The sequence below is a fragment of the Tenrec ecaudatus genome, chromosome 10, assembly GCF_050624435.1.
Source record: "Tenrec ecaudatus isolate mTenEca1 chromosome 10, mTenEca1.hap1, whole genome shotgun sequence".
In the NCBI taxonomy this organism is placed as follows: domain Eukaryota; kingdom Metazoa; phylum Chordata; class Mammalia; order Afrosoricida; family Tenrecidae; genus Tenrec; species Tenrec ecaudatus.
In genome coordinates, this window is record NC_134539.1 from 40,788,245 (window position 1) to 40,794,612 (window position 6,368).

General features: G+C 40.9%; 1 pseudogene; it reads right to left on the reverse strand.

Annotated features, from left to right (window-relative positions):
- Positions 1-4,939: 4,939 nt before the first annotated feature.
- LOC142458491 (platelet-activating factor acetylhydrolase IB subunit alpha1 pseudogene) lies at positions 4,940-6,026 on the reverse strand (annotated as a pseudogene).
- Between the last annotated feature and the right edge of the window lie 342 nt (positions 6,027-6,368).

The following is a 6,368-nucleotide window of genomic DNA, read 5'->3' on the forward strand; positions in this document are numbered from 1 at the left end:
AGCTATGCTGCAGGTTTGAGCTGTGTCTCTGTCTCACTAGGGCTTCCTTTGTCCCTATACAGACAGGATTAGCTATTTGGAAGGTATATCTATGCCCTTTTACTAGGGGAGCATGCAGCGGTTTGGCAACCGGATTATCCCAATTGGAATTTAGCTCTGCGGGCGGGCTGCAGCCATCTCTAGTGTCTACGGCCTCCAAAACTCCATGGGGATTTCCTTATGGTCCTCAATAGGGGCAGTCTATCTGGGGCCTCCTTCCAGAGAGGGGATGCCTGTGGACAGGGGCAAGTGGCACTGTGCAGACCAGTTAGGGGAGGCATGAGTGGCGCTGGTTGGGCTGCTCACAAGAGCAGGTGGGTCACAAGTGTGAGCTGCGCACAGCCTGGGTGCATGCTCACAAACTGTAGGGGCAGAAGTAACTCAGGGATGGAGGCGTAGGCCAATCGCCACTGCTGGTCTTTTGTACCGCAGGTTGGTCACATGCAGCGCAACTTGGTGCTCACAGGCTGTGGGAGCAGGGATCAAATCAGGGGACTGAAATGTGCCAGTCACCAGAGCAGGAAACAGGGGATCATAACTCCCGTGTGGGAGTGGGGGTGTGGGGGTCCCAGGGAAACAGGGCAAGCAGGTGCGCAGGGGTCTCCAGGGCCAGGGAGAGCCAGATAGGGCCTGTGTGTGTTCCCTGGCACTGAGAAACAACAGGGGCCAGGTGCATGTGTCTCAGGTTCAGGAGAAACCCAAGAGGATGAGTGTTCTGGCGAGCACAGCTGTGCTGCTGGTTGCAAAACCACTATAAAGTCCCCAGGGTGCTGTGAGACCAGTGCTAGGCTGGAATCGCCCAAATTGGCCCCCTCAGCCACAAACCCAGTGACCACTCATACGGAAGTGTAGATGGTGTCCCTACTTCGATACCATCTTTGTGGAAGTCCTCGGGATCATCTTTATATGAGGATAAGTCACAAAGTATTTCTGTGACATCATAGATACTTTCATTAAACAAGAATATCAAAATATGAAGATATAATTTTTCAACATATGATCCACCTAGTAAGTCTAATCACTTCTGACAGTAGTGTTAATATCTCTCTAATCCCTACCTGAATATTTCTACAATCTTAAATTTACACCAAGTAAAACTAACAATTTTCAGGATCCTTTAAGGATTCAAATTGTGTCCATTTCAGTGTTCTTTGGACTTTGGGAACAAAAGGAAGTCTGAAAGGGCAAGAGGAGGGCTGTATGGTGAATGAGAAAAAAGCTTCCCAATGACATTCCCACAGGACAGAGCTTGCATCATGATGGAGAAAAGAACCCAGTGCGATTTTCCCTGCCTTTTTTCACCAATGGAGGGTTTGATTTTCTTAAAATACCTTTCCAATAAGCCCCAGTAATTTTCCTGTGTCTTTTGAAGAAATCTATCAAGATTCTATCTATGGAATTCCATAAAACAGTGAGCATGATCTTCTAAACTGACTCATTTGCCCAAATTTCAATGGCCCATAAAGTTCCCTGGGTCCCATTATTTTGATTCAACCTTATTTTTGAAGACTAATTTAAGAGTACTATTGAAACAACTTGTCTGCAGTCATCAACTGACCACAGGATTGTGTTTAAACAGGTTTTGTTTGTAACGATATGTTTTTTAATTAGCCTTTTTACATATCAATAAACTATAGTTGTGAAAAGAAAACAATATTTAAATATTCACTCAACAAAGATGCTTAATTATTTTAGTACTGATTCACTCTGGTGATATTTAGAAAAAGTAAGAACAAACTAGAGAAAGAAATATGATAAAATACTTGGAATGTGTTTGTTCTTGTGTGTGTATGTGCTCAGAGAAGGGGACGGGAAGAAAAATAATAACTGAGTATGAGACTAATGTGTCTAATTGTATCCTTAACTACTGCTGTCTGTTTATATCACATTGCCTATCTGAATTTCTAGTGCTTTGAAAATCTTGGGAGAGTGTCTGCACAACCATAATAATTTTTAATTAATATAAATTATTAAACATTTTCTAAATGTTACTTTTTACTTTATATGCAAAATGATTATTTTATTTTTGGTGAATGAATGGAGGACTATGAAAATGAAAAATATGTTATATATGCTTAAGAACTTGGCAAAAGAAATCAAAGATATTGAGTTATAAATCAAAGGAATATTTTCGTAAATCATGGAGTTCAATAGATATTCAGTGTATTGTGGCTTCTTAATTTCCAGTCCAATAGGTTAACTATGAAACATTTGGATGCCATTTAAAGATCATTCTTTCTTTTGATGGCCGAAATGTAATGATCTGACATCTGTTGTGTCCTTAATAAGTCACAGTCACTCTTCTAATCTTTTGACCTATCATAGCTCAGTTGATCCTCAAAAGAACCCTGTGAAATAGCTACTTACTTTACAACTAAGAAAAGAGAGACATAGAAAGATTAAATAATTTATTAGCGTTACTTAGCTGCCAGATATTAGAATTTAACACAACATTTAAACACAAGTTACATTTTGAACCCACATTTTTACCAATATATTATAAACACAGAAAAAATTAAAGCATGACTAGCTAGACATAAATCACATTATGCACATGTTGTTATACATATATACTTCCGGCAATGTTTTCAGTGAAGAAAACAAAAATCTTTATCAGCATTAGCAAATAATTTTGAACAGATGATCTAAAAATTTAGCCCTCTTCCCCATCATACCTGTTTCTAAAAGACCATTCACATATCAGATGTAACCATATGCTAACATTGTTTAATATTAAAAGCCATGCTGATAGATATCAATGTGATATCTATGAATTAGAACAAAGATATCAGAAAGAAGAAAGCAAATTAACATCCTCATCCTTAAACAAACCAAAACAGGGATATGTTTCCAAGGGAGTTGTAGAACATGTAAAATTTACCCATCCTGCATATTCAGAAGAAAGATTGATACTTTATCATTATCTAATCAACTGGAAACTGAAGAACAAACTTGTCACTAGATTTGTCTCACGAAGGAATGTCCCTGTTGTGTTATTCGTTCCTGAGTTTTCACTACCAGTATCAAATTCATCCAACTACTGTTTCCACACTAATATCCTATCTCCTGCCAAATTAAAAATGGACCTTTAGCTTCAACAACAGTACAAACCATATTTTTGTCCATCTTATTTGCTGTTGAGTTGCTTCTGATTGCTATCTGATTCTGTCTAGTCTTCACAATCAGCGCCATGCCTGCATACGTTGCTGCAGTCTTCAGTTTGTGAAAGCTAAGAGGCTTCTCTTCAAGCACTACTTTGAAAATGTTCTGATTTGACTCATTAGGTTTTCCTTGGGTGACTTTCAAAAACACAGTGCTTCCTAATATGTCTTAATCTGGAAAATGTTGAAAGCTGTCCACCGGCTGATATGAGAAATGCTATAAACTTAGTACCCGCATCATGGCAACACACAAGCCACGTCAGTTCGCAAAGTGAAGGAAAATGTTATACAAAACACACTGTTGTTGTTGTTAAGTCCAGTGAAGTTGATTTTCTACTCATTTTGAATGCAGGTGATAGAGTAGAACATGCCTATTGACTTTTTCTAGGCTATAATATTTAGCAGATTGCCGGTCTTCTTCCTGAAGATTTCCTGTGCGGGGTCAAACTACCTTTGATCAGTGGCCAATAGTACTAAACTCTTGTGCTACCAGACTCTGAATTATGGATCTCACTCTCCGCCCCTTTTTTTTGGTTCTGCTTACTATGCTAACATTGTTCAGATTGAAGTCTCCGAATTTTCCACATTAAAAAAAACTTTATTTGCTTACTCTATTACCCTGTATTACTTTTAATTTATAATGTGTCATTCTGTGATAGTTTAATCTGAAATATAAAAGTGTCTGTGGGAGTTACATAATCCAGAGTCAGTTTGCGATTGAAGAGTGAATGGGGTGGAGTTTAGCCTATCAATCACGGCACAGCTTTATGATCTCATTTGGGGCACTAAGGAGATAAATTGTTGGAGGCAGGATACACGCTCACGCCCTGTGAGACTTTTCTGCAGACAAGACGCATGGAATTATGCTGGAGCCCTGGAGCTGAAGGAACCACGGCCCCTGCCAGAGCTGAGATTCTTCAACTGCCACTGGACCCACAAGACTTTCCACCCACTGGCCTATGATCTTCCCACATTCGGCATCATTGCATGCATCTTGTGAGTCTGAAGAGGATTTTATAGACTAGTATCAGACATATGGGCTAATGTCGGATTTATGGACTTGATCTGGATTGGGGATGGGATGCTTTCTCAACATTCAATTACTCTTGTATATAGAGCTCTTTCTTATACATATATGAGTCTCCCTAGATGTGTTTCTCTAGTCCACCCAAACCAACACAGTGGCATTCTAATAATCACTCTCCTTACTCTCTCTGTTTGTCACTTATTTGTTTCAGTGGGATTTTCCTCTGGGGAAATTAATGCAGTTCTACTGCTTTGATTTCTTCTTAAAGAATCTTTGCTGGCATTTTATCCTAGACACTTTTAAGGACTGTAATATTAATAAGTACTACATGATATGAGCTCATTTAGTCCTTCCACAGTAATATTGAGCGATAAATTATCATTTTGATTTTTCAGCGTGTACAAAGATGCACAAAGGACGCAGAAAGTTACATAAGACACTCCATGACAGAAAAACTTGGATGGTCAAACCAAGATTTACTCCAGAGCTGCTTAAAGCACACACCCAGCATGGCAGTATGGCCTCATGCAATCCCAGAAACCCCAAGTCCCTTTCAAAAGGTTGCATGAATATTTACTTGGCTATTTCAGCTTTTTTATGGTCTTTTTTTTAATGATCTTCCATTTGAATCCATATAAAATTATTTATAATAATTATATTCATTGTCAGAGTACCCAATAAGCAAGGTGAAGTACAGACTTATTTATTTTTATTAACTAATCTGCAGTGAAAATTTTTCTTTCTCTCTTTCTTTCTTTCTGTGGGAGAATTGTATGTGGCTTAGAATGTAGACTGCAGCAGGGTGACGCCTTGGTGCAATCTTGGGCAAGCAGACCCAGAAGCAGGCAGTACAAGGTGTGTAACCCAGGTGACTCAGACACAGGCAATCATATATGCCATGGTGACTTAAGGTGCTGTCCAATTGCATTCAGGAAGTGGGCCCAGGGGTGGCCTGCCAAAGCCACTGCACCAGCTCAGTCACCTGAAGGTTATTCTCGTGAAACTTGTTGGGATGCTGGTCCCATGCTAGCAGGCCCAGCACCAGGCCCCTGGCCAGGGGTTGCCACTGGTTCTCCAATTACACAATGGCCTGAATGCTGCCAGCCACCTGCTCTGCCATGTGTCTGTGATTGTTGCTGCGCACCCAGACCACCACAATCTTGGGCGCAATGTGCTCAAGGTCCCTTGTTCCCCAGCCTCTGGAGCACTAGCTTTGTGCTGTCACCACTAATGCCGAGGTTGAGTGTGTGCATAGCAGAGGAGAGCCCCTGCCCGATCTTGCACCGGTGCACTTTCTGGATCAAGGTGTCCTCAATGAGGACGACTTTGGGTTCCTTGGCTTTGCTGGTGGTCACAAACTGCTGATGCGGGGACAATCCAATGTCTGTCCAGCCTGGACATCCTGCACAGGAGCGGGCTTGCTGGCTGGGTTCTCCATGGCACGCAAGTAAGTCACATTGATTCCCACCACATCTAAGGTTCTGCTTCTAGGTCTCTCAGACAGCTCTCCCTCTCCCAAACCCACACATCCTGCTGGTAGAGAATCAAATTCCTCTTTTCAAATACCTGAGAGCCACACAATACTCAGGGAAGAAGATAAGCATGGATTCACTTGCATTTGCTTACTAATCTGTAGTGAGCAATTACACAGATCACAGGGTCAACTGTTCACTGCAGAATAATATGTAAATTCTAGCCACCCCATGTCTAGCTTGCTTACTGAAGTCTCCCTGCATGTGCTGCTGTATTGCAAAGTAGCTGATTTCTTTTGTCTGTATTTCTGTATTCTGTAAAGGCATAGATTACAACCAAACCAATCCCACCCACATGTTGGCTTCTATATATCCTTGCGCAGATTCTGGTTTCATGATTTATAGTTCATAGTTGACCTCAAGTTCATTGCAACTCAAGTTTCTTGACAACTCACATCTAATCGCTGTTTCTCTGTGGACCTTAATCTATGTGCTAGGTTTTCTGTCTTTGAGTCCCTGCTGTTGGATGGACAAGACCCCTGGTCTATCTAGAGGGCTTTTGATAAAGCTTGTCACCTGAAACATTGATGCTCGTGTTGCTATGCTTTCTTTATGTTGTCTTGTAAGAATCTGTTTTCCAATCTTTCTCTAGTTCTCTGAAACCTATGT